This window comes from Oryctolagus cuniculus, chromosome 9 (genome assembly GCF_964237555.1).
Source record: "Oryctolagus cuniculus chromosome 9, mOryCun1.1, whole genome shotgun sequence".
NCBI classification, from domain to species: domain Eukaryota; kingdom Metazoa; phylum Chordata; class Mammalia; order Lagomorpha; family Leporidae; genus Oryctolagus; species Oryctolagus cuniculus.
Window position 1 is genome coordinate 200,508 of NC_091440.1, and position 14,805 is coordinate 215,312.

General features: G+C 57.6%; 1 protein-coding gene across 3 annotated transcripts in view; it reads left to right on the top strand.

Annotated features, from left to right (window-relative positions):
• RASA3 (RAS p21 protein activator 3) overlaps positions 1 to 14,805 on the top strand; it is a 121,727-nt gene that overhangs the window by 17,253 nt on the left and 89,669 nt on the right. The window lies entirely within an intron of this gene.

Genomic DNA, 14,805 nt, shown 5'->3' on the forward strand with positions numbered 1-14,805 from the left:
CTGAAGGTGGCCCTGAAGCCGGGGCCCGTTTCAGGGGCAGCAGACACTCTGCCAGCACAGGGCATCCAGGGTTCGAGGGGCCACAGAGCGGGGAAGCTCTTCTTCGGGAAGCGGGGTTAGGTGGAGGGAGGGGCCCCAGCTTTACTTTCCAAGGAGGCCGTGGCGTGGTTGTGTGTGCACACGCGTGTATCTGCACACAGACACTTGGGACTGCCTGCAGGGCAGAGGTGTGCGTGGCAGACTGTCCCAGTCAGGATGCAGCCCCAGCGGCTCCCACTGCCTTTCCCCGTAGGAGCCCCATGGCCGGTGTGTGCTGAGCTGCGTGGAGTTTACGAATTGTTCCTTGTTATCAGACGGCCCCCCTCCTTTTCAGAGTCTGACATGGGTGAAGCTGCAGACACACCGCAGGCAGTCACGGGGCTGGCCACGTGGGCGCGGCCCCCAGGAGGCTCTAGGGTCTGTGTGGCTGCCCTGTCGCCAGGCCGTCTGCACCTGCCTTTCCTCTTCCTGTGACTTGAAATCTCGTCCCGAAGCTGCTTTTTGATTTATACGTATTTTGGATTTGTGTAAGAAGCTGTTAGTTTTTAGGCCCACAACTCAGGTTTGTTTCTTGCAGTTTCTCCCCGCTTGCTTCTGACCTGTTCTCTCGGGTGGGAACATCCGAGCTGCTGCCAGGGAGCCTGGGAACAGCCTCGGCACAGTGCCTGGAACGCAGGGGGAGGGGCCCTATTCCTGGGACAAACTGACACCATGGGCAAGTAGTCGAGAGCCTCTCCCTGCGGGTGCCAACAGGTGTGAGTGTGGGTCCCTGCCGGCTAGGAGGTTCTGATAGTAGAGTCCTCCCTCGGTGCCCCGGGCAGCCTCGTGGACAGTTTGTGTGGGGCTTGCTTTAGACCAGAGGTTTCTGGTACAAGCATGGGCTGGTGCAGATGCGTCACTGGAGGGAGGCCAGGAGGTCCCTGGGGGCAACACGTTCCTCTGAGCCAACGTGGTTGCCGGCTGCAGGTGGCTTCCCATTGCACGGGTACACAGCAAGAGCTCCCTCCAGGAATCACTCCTGTAACGTGCCAGGAGTCCCCCACGGGCCCCACCTTCCGCCACCTTCCGCCCTCCCCACTGCCGGCTGTGTGCAGAGCGGCGTTCAGTACTTGGACAGTGGAAAGGCAGGGCCGCATGATAGCAGGACACACTCTCCACCGTGTCTCTGCAGAGTTTGTTTTTCACATTTATTTTGTTTCCGTGTTTTCTTCAGGGGAGTCTTTTTTTGTAAAAAGATTTATTTATTTATGTGAAACTCAGTTACGGGGTGTGGGGGGGTGGGGAGATATCAATCTTCTGTTCATTGGTTCACTCTCCAGATGGCTGCAATGACCAGGGCTGGTCTAGGTTGAAGCCAGGAACCTGGAACTCCATCTGGGTCTCCCATGTGGGTGCAGGGGCCCAAGCACTTGGGCCATCTTCTGCTTTCCCAGGCCATAGCAGAGAGCTGGATTGGAAGTGGAGCAGCCAGGACTAGAACCGGTGCCCATATGGGATGCCAGCGCTTCAGGCCAGGGTATTAACCCGCTGCGTCACAGCGCCAGCCCCTAGAGTATCTGCCTTTTAAGAGCTGCCATAAGGCAATGGTGAGAGCCTGTATGCTTGCTGTGTCCATCACAAGGATGAGTGGCGAAAGGTTATTTTTCAAGGGCCCCCCCAAAGTACTTCCAGGTTCATTCAGTGGGGCCTGCAGTGGTTACTGGGATTCTGCCAATAGGTGTCTCCCTGGCCCTCAGGAGCCGTGGACCGGGGATGCCCCAGGATATGCGGAAGGTGTAGGCCGTGCTTTCCAGGAAGTTACCAACTCAAGACTCACTAGGACACATGTCACAGGATCGCTCGTGGGAGCACAGCTGGGGGCTTTCCATTCCCCGGGAAAAGGAGCTGCTGTTATGCTAAGGAAGCCTCACTGTCCAACTGCTGCCCTGTGTGCCAGGAACAGGCTGCACACAGGACCATGCGCACACACACACCGCCCTCATGCAAGCACATACATCAACAGGCACGCACACCTCACACGTGTGCACATGCACACACATGTACGCTCAGCCCCACGCTGAGCAGTGTCTTTTACAAATCTGGAAACTCACTGCAGATGATGGAAATTGTTTGCAGAATTAATTTTCGGTTAATGAAGTGGCACTGTTAGGAAGAATGGAATGAACCTGTGTCTGTCTGTCCTGAGGCAGTTTCCCTCCTGTCCAGGAGGCTCCGATGGCCGTCAGTGTGTTGCTGGAATCGCCTGCTCTTGGTGGCACTGGCTGCTGTCACGCCGGAGGCTCCGTGGGGCCTCAGCATGTGGCCTTTTCTTGGACAGCAGAAGGGCGGCCCATGGGTCTGTGGACACCATGTATTTACGCCTCACGTGTGTGTATTTCAGAGGCTCAGTTCCCTCTTGTAAATGCCAGGCCTGGCTTACAGGGGATTGGGTGTGGGAGGCGAGATGCAGTCACGCAGAGGGGCCGGCTCTGCACAAACCGCGTTTTGATTTGTGTCTCTCTTCACTCAGGAGGTTCCTGTTCAGTCCATGGGGTTCTAGTGTGGACAGGCGGGTAAGGGGCAAGAGTGGAAGGGGGGCCCTCAGAACACATCCGAGAGGCACTGCCCAGGGCCGGGTGAGGGCTGTCCTGAGTCTGGGGCTTTTGGGACATCCATGGGGTCTGTCATCCGTGGCTTGCTGTCAGGACACACAGAAAACCAGGAGGACTGAGGAGCTGTGTGGCATCCTGTGTCCTTTGTCCTCGGTAATGGCAAACCTGTCCCTGCTCAGCCGGCAGCCAAGGCCTCTGCCCAGGTCACAGCTCTGCTGCACCGTCCAGCCCCAGCACTTGTCCAGTGCCGCGGGGTCTCTGAGCCCGGCGCTTTGCCTCTCAGGCACATCTTGTGTTAGTCATGGTGGGGGTGCTGCTGGCATTGAGTAGTGGAGGGGAGGGGGCGGCACAGCCCCCTGCCATATGAGGGGCAGTCCCAGGGTGTCGGTGGTGCTCAGGACGAGAGCCCCTGTGGCCCTGAAGGATCCATGGGAGGAGAGAGTGGGGACACAGGTCAGACACCTGGAGACTGCAGGCTGGGGCTGGGAGCAGGTGTCTTTCTCCACATCTGACCAAGACCATGGTTGCAGGAGGAAGGGGCGCTGCCCGGTGGTCGGGGTGGGCGAGACCTGCCAGGGTCATGGGAATGAGACTGGCCTGGGTGTGGCCCTGCCGCCAGCTCCTCGGGTCACGTTGGAGCCAAGTGAGGCTCCGAGAGGGTCTGGGTCTGTGTGGGTCTCGGGGTTCGGGGGGCCAGCCCCTCACTCCCGTGCTCAGTAGAGGAGATTGCTCAAGATTCTGGTGTTTTCCCGACGCACTCAGCTGCAGGTGACAGCCTCTCGTCCTCACCGGCTGTGTGAGCTGAGTTAGCTGCTGCCTCCCGCCCCAGGGCTCCCACTGTTCCCTCAGGGTCACAACAGCCTCCAGGGGACCCTGGAAAGCCCCAGGCCTCTGAGCACAGACCCTCTGTTCAGCGGGTGCTCAGTCACCTTCTTTAAGCTAGAAGAGGAATCACACACGATGTGGCTCCCGTGCACGGCAGCTGCGCAGACGTGGGTGTGCTGGCCTGCTCCTGGCAGTGCATGCATGGACAGGAGCCTGGGGAAGAGCCGCCCCTGAGCACGTCGGGTGCTGCGTGACAGCTGTCTCCTCCTCCTGGATCGTGCTGTGGCTTTCCACACGACCCTGCTCTTAGGACAGGCAGTGGGCGTTGATGAGTCGTGAGCTGCTCTGTGGACTGCTGGAGATTTTTCAGAGCAGGCAGAGGCCTTTGTGCGTGGAGCACCTGTCTGGGCAGAGCGGAGTGGTGTCTCAGCCCCGCCGCGAGCCTGCATGCAGCACTGTGTTCGTTTGCCCAGCTTGCATCCAGTGGAACTTATCTGACCGTGCTCGGGAAAGCTCAGCTCACAGTGGGATGAGGCCGGTGGGTTTTGCTGCAGGATGTGAATGAAAGTGGCAGGTGTCCCCTTGGAGGCGGTTGTGCCCCTGAGGGCACAAGGGAGGGAGCCCGTGGAGCTGCCAGTGGGTCTGGTGTTGATACATTGAGAGACCTTGGCTCTGTGGCTCGTCCTGTGGTCTCTCCACGGCTGCCCACGTCGGCAGGGTAGGGGTGGAGTCCCTGGCTCCGCTCCCTGCTCCTCTGGGTGGATACCGAGCCTGGTTCCCCTCCTTGTCTGTGCTGTGGCGATGGGCTGCTGGGAGGCCCTCAGGCTTGCACAAACGACTTGTTTGGATTTTATTATTTATTATTCATTTATTTGGAGGCTCTCAGGCTCATACGAATGACTTGCTCATGTTTTGTTAAGGGAAGGAGTCACAAGAATGGTGACGAACGAAGAGAAAGTTTGCTTTTGCAGGTAAACCAGCTGCGCACTAAAGCCCAGCGCAGGGCAGCCTGCAGCTGAAGGAGCAGACGGAACAGGTGTGGGCACTAGGGAAGGGCCGGGAGGTGCTGTGAGGAGCCCCACACGGGCAAGGCTGAGGATGAGCCAGACTCCTTCCAAGGCGGCGCTGGACATGAGTGTGATAAAGGAAACCCCAGGAAGTGCAGAGCAGGAAGTTCACACGTGACAGGAGGAAGTTCATTTTAAGCCCCCAGATGCATCTGTGGAAGATGTCCTGTCGTGGTGCCACGGCTGAGGACAGGGCGACTCCCTCCGTTGGGGTCCCCCAGTGCCAGGCAGTGTCTGCCTGGGACATCGTGAGTGCTGAGTAACCCTGCATGGAGTAGATTAGTGACTGTAGCACACGCCAGCCAGTCTGTGATGTGCGGTTTCCGTCTTGGAATCAAGGCAACAGATGCTGCCGGTATGATTTTCTCATTCATTAGCAAGTCTCTTTCTAATTTTAAAATTTACTTAATTGGAAGAGAGAGAGTGAGCGAGATAGAACTTTCATCCTCTGGTCCACTCTCCAAATGCCTGCGGCTGGGCCAGGCTGAAGCTGAGAGCTCAATTTTGGTCTCCCTTGTAGCAGGCAGGGACCCAGTTACTAGAGCCATCACATGCGTCTGTGTCAGCAGGAGCTGGATTGGAAATGGAGCTGGGACTTGAACCCAAGGGACTCGGGCATGGCTTCACTGCTACCCAGAATCTCACTCTGTGTGCCTCTCTGTCGCCGTTTGTCAGGGGCAACCCAGTAGTGTCCTGCATTCCCTGGGACTTCCCTTTTGTTTGTCCTCAGCCGGTCTGAAGTCACAGCACTCAAGCTGGAGCTGTGTGCCCTCCACAGGTGGGGCCCACCCAGAAGGAGCCCTCCCACCCCCAGTCTCCTGGATGTCCTTAGAGGCAGGGCCTACGCACAGGGCTGTGTCCTGGGACGGAGAGGGACACGGTGAAGCTGATGATCACAGAAGGAAGCCTCTGGGTTCAGGAATTGGTGGTGGATTAGGGTGCACTAAGCCTTACTAGGGTCCCGCATCCTACAACTCCCGTCCTGGAGTGCGGGTCAGCCTCTGCCAGAGTGGTCTGGCCCTCCCTCTGTGCTCTGTGCACCTTCCGCCCTCGCCACCTGCTGTGTGCTCCTGGCTCCCTCTCTTTGCTCCCTCCTCATCCCCTCCTGCTGGCCTGTGAAAGGGTTAGGGTTAGGGTCAGAGTTCAGAGTTCAGGGTCAGGGTCACTTTCCTGCTGGGCGGCAGCCGCATCCTCTCTGCCCTTAGAGACCTGAGGGTAGGTTGCAGTCCCCACCCCATGGCCTTCAGACTGCCTTCAGCATCACCTTGGGGGCTCAAGGTACAGAGGTCGGGCCCCACCCCACCCACAGAACCAGACACGGAGGGTGAGAGTGGCTGTGTTTCCACAGGTCCTACAGGGACTGCGGAGGCTGCCGCGGTGAGAACCCTGGCCTGAAGCTTGTGGGTCTCTTACAGTGTTGCAGGTTGTCACCTGAGGGCCCCATGCTCTGTCCCCAGGCTGCAGTGCTTAGAAGGCAGCCTGACCTGCCGTCCAGGTGCTGGGGTGTTTGCAGAGTGTGTGCAGCGTCCCATACAGGCCACACGAGGCCACGCCTGGTGACTTTTGTCTCCTCCACTGAAAAAGTTCTTTGGAACTAGAGTGAGGGCTGTCCCTCTGCCAGTAGCATGGACTGGAGATACTTTGGGTCAGCCGTGTTCTGCTTTGAAAGACTGTTCTTGTGCCTTCCCCCAACCAAGCCCTGGGGTTTCACTGTCCCCTGTAACAGGGTGGGATGTCTGGTCCAGGGGCCACATGAGGCCCATGGAGTCTTGGTTTGGCTCTGCCAAAGCAACCACATGTGGGACTGGAAACTCAATAAATCTACAGCAGGTGCATTTTTAGGTTGATAATTCTATACAGCCCACAACTAATGTCATCAATATGCAGGTATCCTTGGCAGAAAAAAGGCTCCCAGCCCTGCAGTGGAAGCATGGTTGTTTAAGTTGCAAGTGGCGAGGGGGGTGGATCCTAACTACTGACCTTAGATGGAGGTTGTACATGATCTGCATTGCATTTGAGGTTTATCAACAGGTTGCAGTTAGAGGCCAATATGGAGGGAAAAAGAGTTACAAGTGCCATGGCGGGCCTGGCGTGGTCCAGCATGGTAAACCACTGCCTGTGACAACGGCATTCTGTCCTGGAGTGCCAGGAGTCCTTGCTGCTCCACTTCCAATCTAGCTCCTTGCATTGCGCCTGGGAAAGCAGCAGAGGATGGCCCAAGTGCGTGGGCCTCTGCACCCACGTGGGATCTGGATAGAGTTCCTGCATCCTGGCTTCAGCGTGGTCCAGACCCGGCCTTTGTGGCCATTTGTAGAGTGAACCAGTAGATGGAAGACCTCTCCCCCACCCCTTTTTTCTCCCTCTCTCCTCCCTCCCTCTCCCCCTCCCTTTTTATCACTCTGCCTTTCAGATAAATAAATCTTAAATGTCATGGGAAACCCTGTTCCTGGGGGCTCGGCAGGCCTAATTCTGCACAGGGCGGGAAGTCTTTCTCGCGTGTCAGCAGGGCATGGTTACAGCGGGTCTGTGGCATCAACAAGCTGTGTTGTGCATTGCAGTTTTAGGGCTTTGCCTTGAGCAGCAGCTGTGATGATAGCCTTTGTGTGCATTGCCCGGTGGCTGAGCGAGGGTCGGCGGGTGCAGGCCCAGAGAAGCCCACTGCTCAGAAGTGGGCCGTGAACTGGGAGACCCAGTGCTGGGCTGAGGCAGGGACACTGGTGCCAGGAAGCGGGCAGGGTGCCCAGCTTTGCTGTCCCCCTCTTCCTGTGCTTAGGTGTCCTCTGTGGACATCGTCCACTGTCAGCCCACATCCTCTCTGTCCTGGTGCCTTCAGGTTCCCAGTCCCCACCATTGCCCTAACCACCAGACCCTGGTCCTGGGGCCTTCCTGCCTGGTCCCTGGCCCTGGCCTCTGCCCAAAGCTGTGGTGGAATGGGGGTCCCTTTTGTCAGCTTCTGCAGGGTGGGGACTGGGGAGCTCTGACTACCCCATTTCTTAGGTCCAGCAGAGCTAAGGTGGGAGTTTTCTTTGGAATCTGCTTAATTCACGGAAAGTCAGGAATGGCTCTTGGTTGAATAATGAGACAGCCGAGGGCTCGGATTCCCAGGGTCAACCCTGGAAGCAGTGTGGGGGCTGAAGCCGAGTGCGAGCCCAGGGTGCAGGCCTGGGAGGTCGAGTGCCCCGAGCCCGGGACCCGTGGGGGCAGTGCGGGCGCGGCAGGTACCGGCTGCACTCGGGTGCGGCCGAGGGTCCCGCGGCCGCGCTGCGCCCGCTCACAGCCCGTGCGGTGGGACTGCTGTCAGCGGCGGCTGGGCGGACGCGCCCGTGCTGGCCGCTGGCCCGGGGAGCCTGTTTTCCTAAAAAGGCGCGCGATGAACTCGCAGCTCGCCGCGTGGGGACTTGGACAGGCATGCCCAGTCAGCGCCAGCCTCAGCCAGGGCGTGCGGGGCCTGCTCGGCCCGCGTTCCCGCTGCGGCCTCAGACCGGGGCGCGGGGCAGGGAGCCCGGCCCGCTCTTCCGTGCAGCTGAGCAGCCAGCTGGCTGTGTCCAGGGGGTGCTGCTTTCGTGGTTAAAACGTTTTAAAAATAGAACAGCGTCGACTGGGACTACAGAGCTTTCTGCAGCGGGGGGAGGGCAGTGAAATCCCTGGAGACGGAGCAGCCCTGGCCGCTGCACCCGGAGTTCCCGAGTCACTGGACCCGGCCCCGCCCCGCGCCCCGCACTCCCGGGCAGGGTCTGAGTGGCTTTGTGAGCCTGTTTGGTAGAATGGGCGTTTACTCACAAATCTCCAAATCGTGTCTCATTTTACAGTTTACAGCGTTTTACAGAATTGCTTCAATTACCGTCAATAAAAAATTGACTCACTTTTTGATATAAAAGGAAGGAATAGTTGGCAAAAGAGAAATTTGATCCAGTCCAGTTTATTTAAGATAAATTAATTTCAAGTGCTATCAAATTTGTAAGCATTTCTATGACAATAAACATAGTGCATGCTTTGTAGAAATTTTCATAAAAGCTACTTTTGAGTTTTCAAGAATGAAAAACAAGTTACCCCCCATGAGAGGACCTCAGTGTCATGTGGTGTCTTATGTCCAGTTGGTTATCTCCATCCTTGTAACTTGCTGGATATGTTGTGTGTGCTTGTGTGCTTACTACATGCTAAACACAGCACACACAAACATTGTGTGTGTACATGTACTTACTACATGCTGAACACACACGCATTGTGTTGGAATGTATACTTACTAAATGCTAAACACACACAAATATTGTGTGAATGTGTACTTACTAAATCTAAACACACATTGTGTGTGCATATGTCTTTACTAATGATAAAAACACATGCAAAACATTGTGTGTACATGTACTTAGTACATGCTAAACACACATGTATTGTGTGTGCACATGTACTTACTAAATACTGAACACACACAAAATCCTGTGTACGTTCTCCGTAGAAGTTTGTTCCATGCGTTTCTGTGTCTTGCCCAGAGTTCCTCGTCCAGCTCCCCTGCAGGGTGCAAGCGCCTGCTCTTCTCTCCTGCACCATGACCCTGAGCTCTGGGTCGGCTGTGACAGTGTCAGCTCCTGCGTGTGGTTGGGCTCTGTCCTGTAGCTGCTGCCCCCAACTCAGGTGCAGGGTGGGGCAGGATCTCCTGCATAGAACATCTGATTGTCTCCTTTTTTATTTTGCTGTCATAAACACTGATCTTTCACAAGCTCGGTTTTATGGATGACTTCCTTAGGAGAACTAGAATATTGATTTTTTTTGCGACCTCTTGAAGACATGTTGTCATGGCCTCTGTAGGGAAAGGCCCAACGGTGCTCACTGCTCTTCACTCTGATGCTCCAGCTCTTTCTGCCTGGCCTCACCTCTACCTGTCCTTACCTGCTCCTGGCCTCACCGGCTCCTAGTTCACTGGCACCTGTACTCGCCTGCACCTGGTCACCTGCATGTACCTGGTTCACCTGCTCCTGTGCTCACCTGCTCCTGGCCTCACCTCTACCTGTACTCGCCTGCTCCTGGTTCACCTGCTCCTGTACTCGCCTGCTCCTGGCCTCACCTCTACCTGTACTCGCCTGCTCCTGACCTCACCTCTACCTGTACTCACCTGCTCCTGTACTCGCCTGCTCCTGGCCTCACCTCTACCTGTACTCACCTGCTCCTGACCTCACCTCTACCTGTACTCACCTGCTCCTGGTTCACCTGCTCCTGTACTCGCCTGCTCCTGGCCTCACCTCTACCTGTACTCACCTGCTCCTGTACTCGCCTGCTCCTGGCCTCACCTCTACCTGTACTCGCCTGCTCCTGGCCTCACCTCTACCTGTACTCACCTGCTCCTGGTTCACCTGCTCCTGTACTCGCCTGCTCCTGGCCTCACCTCTACCTGTACTCGCCTGCTCCTGACCTCACCTCTACCTGTACTCACCTGCTCCTGGCCTCACCTCTACCTGTACTCACCTGCTCCTGACCTCACCTCTACCTGTACTCACCTGCTCCTGGTTCACCTGCTTCTGTACTCGCCTGCTTCTGGCCTCACCTGTACCTGTACTCACCTGCTCCTGGTTCACCTGTACTCACCTGCTCCTGGTTCACCTGTACTCACCTGCTCTGGGTTCACTGCGCCTGCTCTGGCTTCCCCGCTCCAGTGTTCACCTGTACTGCTGCGTGTGTGGGCTGCAGCTTGGTGGCATGAAGCAGCTCCCGTCCTAGGGTCCTGGGCAGCGTGCTCACAGGCTCGGTAACTCTGTCCTGCTCTCTGTGAGGCCGAGGCTCGGGGCAGTGCCCAGCAGTGAGGTTGCTCTGCGCTCCCCTCTGCATTTCCATTTTCATCTTAGCTACTGGGACATGCAGCTCACGGAACGCTGAATCCTTCATGTTGGGCCTGGGCAGATGTGATTTCCTTCCTTGTACCGTGTTTGCCAGGTTTCCAAGTTTTGATCTCCACTTGACAGCTCATCCCACACTTGTGTTTTCACAGTGCCAAGCTGCCTGCTGCGCGTGCAGATGGCTGTGTGGTGCTGGGTGTGCCCGAGAAGCCCAGGCCTGCCTCGCTGGGGCACCTAGCTCTGCTCCGTGTCAAGGGCTCCCACAGTGTGGTGTGAGATCTAGAGAGGAGCAGATATTTTAATCACAGAACCGTTCTTTTGGGGGAACATGGGAATGATAATTGCAACGTGTCATATTGGCTAACAGAATTTTTAGAGCCTTTTAAATGTTTGAAGTCAGCAGACTCAGAGGCCTGCTGGAGGGGAAAGCAGCAGGAGTCGGGCTCCTGACCTGTTTGTGTGTCACTGTGGGGAGGCGGGCCCATGGAGGAGCTGGGAAGCAGTTACGTCACAGGAGCCGATCCAGAGCCAGCGTGGCCCGAACTCCAGCTCCGCCGGGCGAACCCTTCCCTCCCAGGCCTCCTCCATCCCTAGGCCCTGCCTCTGCCTGGGACAGCTGAGACATCCCACATGCTGGCTGCGCGCTCTTGCCGCTGACTGCCTGGGTTGCGGCTGTGTGTGGTGTGTGGGCTGGTGCCAGCGGCGGCCCTCGCTCAGGACCCTGGCTGTCTCTTGCCAGGTGCTGCTGTTGGGTCCATTTGTGCTATTTTACGGTTCTGCCTGTTGTTTCAGTAGTAGCGAAACTTTGCGAGCTCAGCTTCAGCTCCACGTTTGCTGTCACATCAGGGGAGGAAGCTGGAGTCAGGTGGGAGTGCCTGCTTCACATGGAATGGCAGCTGCAGGACCAGCGCTGTGGCACAGTGGGTTAACACCCCTGGCCTGCAGTGCCGGCATCCCATATGGGCGCCGGTTTGAGACCTGGCTGCTCCACTTCCGATCCACCTCTCTGCCATGGCCTGGGAAAGCAGTAGAGGATGACCCAAGTGCTTGGGCCCCCACATTCTCATGAGAGCCCCAGAAGAAGCTCCGGGCTCCTGGCTTCAGATCAGCCCAGCTCCGGCCGTTGCAGCCAATTGGGGAGTGAACCATCTGATGGAAGACTTCTCTCTCTCTCTCTGCCTCTCCCCTCTCTGTGTAACTCTGACTTTCAAATAAATAAATAAATCTTAAAAAAAAAAAAAAAAAGGAATGGCAACTCCACCGGTTCTCACACAGCAGGTGACTCGGCGCTGGCAGGGTCTAAGGTTGGGGTCACTGCCCTACCCCAGTGCATGCGCTGCAAAGAACGAAGTGCATCCTCCAGGAGGCAGCAGGGGCACGGGGATGGGAACCCCGCTCCCCAGCCAGCCCTGGGGTCTTGGGCCATGAGGGTTGTGGAGCCAAGCCGTGAAGACCCTGGGTGGCCGCCTCTCACGTGAGGCTTGTGAGGGTGGCAGGACCCTGGAGGAACTACTCACGTGGTCTTTTCTTCTCCGCTGCGGCTTCGGGGTGACTGCTTGATGAGCCCCCCAGGGGCTTCCCCGGGACCTTTTCCATCGGAGCCAGCGCTGGGGCGTTTCCCCCGGTGGGCTAGAAGGACGGCCACATGCGGGGGCGACCCTGGATGGGACCCAGCGGGTGACACGTGTGCTGTGGGGATCCCAGCGAGCACCTGGATGCGTCAGAAATACAATGGACACTGGAAACGTTCTTCCAGTGCCGAAAGGAAGACTGCGCCACTTTCTCCCTCAGGGTCTCAACTTAGTCGCATTAATGAAAAGTTGAAAAAAGCTATGAACAACACAAGTCTGTCTCTGCCCTTTGGGGTTTCTGCCATGCTCGTTTGCATGTCGTCATCTTTTCAAATTAGCTGATTTCCTCAAATGAGTCAGAGTGAATGTTTATTTGGGGTTGTGTGGAAAAAAAGTGACTCGTTTTGATGCTGAGTGGTCAGCACCGACTTCTTTGTTTAAAAATGAAAACACATGTTTACTTAGACGCAGAAGACAGCAGTAGACAGATGTGGGGCTCTCGTTACTGCTTCCCTCCCCAGATGCCCACGGCCACTGGGCTGGACCCTCAGTCCAGGTCTCCTGTGGGAAGGGCACAGACCGGATTAATGAGGCCCCCACTTGGGCTTTTACAGGGTCTGCGTTTGCAGGAAGCTGGAGTCGGGAACTGCGCCTAGGCACTCCGGGGTGGGACAAGGACATCTTAACAGCCAGGCCAGATGCTTGCGCCCGGTTCTAAGACCTGAAGACAGCTCTGAGAAACTCATGGTCTGGCTGTTTTATCTCCAGTATCAGAGGGAATAGGGACCTTGGCCCTGCGTGGTACAAAGGACTGTGTGCCCTTGCTTTACCATTGGCTCGGGGTTGAGCCTGGCATTCGGCAGCTGTTCCTGACACGGGTCTGATGCCTGTGGCAGCCAGTTCAGGACCAGACAGCTTCAGAATCTGAACTGAGAGAAGAGAGTGTGTTGAGGGCAGAGTGAGTTATGCCTGGTGGAGTTCTCTGGGCTCAAGGCCACTGCTCTTACACACACACGTGTGAGTGGATGAACAAAGTGTGGTCCATCTGTGCTCACTGGAATAGTACTCAGCCTGGGAGGAAAGAGAGCTCGGCACCTACCCCCGCACGGACAGACCTCGAGGACTTGTGCTGAGAAATCACAGAGGGACATACCTTTAGGGTCTGCCCCTGTGAGGGCCTTGAGGAGCCCTTCCACAGAGTCCTCCCCGTGAGGGCCTCAGAGAGCACTTCCACAGAGTCCATCCCATGAGGGCCTCAGGGGAGCACTTCCACAGAGTCCATCCTGTGATGGCCTCAGGGAGCACTTCCACAGAGTCCACCCTGTGAGGGCCTCAGGGAGCACTTCCACAGAGTCCACCCTGTGAGGGCCTTGGGGAGCACACCCACAGAGTCCACCCTGTGAGGGCCTCAGGGAGCACTTCCACAGAGTCCACCCTGTGAGGGCCTTGGGGAGCACACCCACAGAGTCCACCCTGTGAGGGCCTCAGGGAGCACTTCCACAGAGTCCACCCTGTGAGGGCCTTGGGGAGCACACCCACAGAGTCCACCCTGTGAGGGCCTCAGGGGAGCACTTCCACAGAGTCCAACCTGTGAGGGCCTTGGGGAGCACACCCATAGAGTCCACCCTGTGAGGGCCTCAGGGAGCACTTCCACAGAGTCCACCCTGTGAGTGCCTCGGGGAGCACACCCACAGAGTCCACCCTGTGAGGGCCTTGGGGAGTACTTCCACAGAGTCTGCCCCATGAGGGCCTCGGGGGAGCACACCCACAGAGTCCACCCTGTTAGGGCCTCAGGGAGCACTTCCACAGAGTCCACCCTGTGAGGGCCTTGGGGAGCACTTCCACAGAGTCCACCCTGTGAGGGCCTTGGGGAGCACTTCCACAGAGTCCACCCTGTGAGGGCCTTGGGGAGCACTTCCACAGAGTCCACCCTGTGAGGGTCTCGGGGGAGCACTTCCACAGAGTCCACACAGAGTCCACCCTATGAGGGCCTTGGGGAGCACTTCCACAGAGTCCACCCTGTGAGGGCCTTGGGGAACACTTCCACAGAGTCACCCTGTGAGGGCCTTGGGGAGCACTTCCACAGAGTCACCCTGTGAGGGCCTTGGGGAGCACTTCCACAGAGTCCACCCTGTGAGGGCCTTGGGGAGCACACCCACAGAGTCCATCCTGTGAGGGCCTTGGGGAGCACACCCACAGAGTCCACCCTGTGAGGGCCTCGGGGAGCACTTCCACAGAGTCCACCCTGTGAGGGCCTTGGGGAGCACACCCACAGAGTCCACCCTGTGAGGGCCTTGGGGAGCACACCCACAGGGTCCACCCTGTGAGGGCCTTGGGGAGCACACCCACAGAGTCCACCCTGTGAGGGCTTTGGGGAGCACACCCATAGAGTCCACCCTGTGAGGGCCTTGGGGAGCACACCCACAGAGTCCACCCTGTGAGGGCCTTGGGGAGTACTTCCACAGAGTCCACCCTGTGAGGGCCTCGGGAAGCACACTCACAGAATCCACCCTGTGAGGGTCTCGGGGGAGCACTTCCACAGAGTCCACACAGAGTCCACCCTATGAGGGCCTCGGGGGAGCACACCCACAGAGTCCACCCTGTGAGTGCCTCGGGAAGCACACCCACTGAGTCTACCCCGTGCAGGCCTCCAGGGAGCACTTCCACAGAGTCCACCCCATGAGGGTCTCCAGGGAGCACACCCACAGAGTCTGCCCTATGAGGGCCTTCAGGGAGCACACCCACAGAGTCCACCCTGTGAGGGCCTCGGGGAGCACTTCCACAGAGAAAGAGGACAGGTGTGGTGCAGAGGCTGAGGGCGGGGCGGGGATGTGTGTCATATGGGGGTGGGCTGCAGTCAGGGAAGGTGAGAAGACGCTGAGAC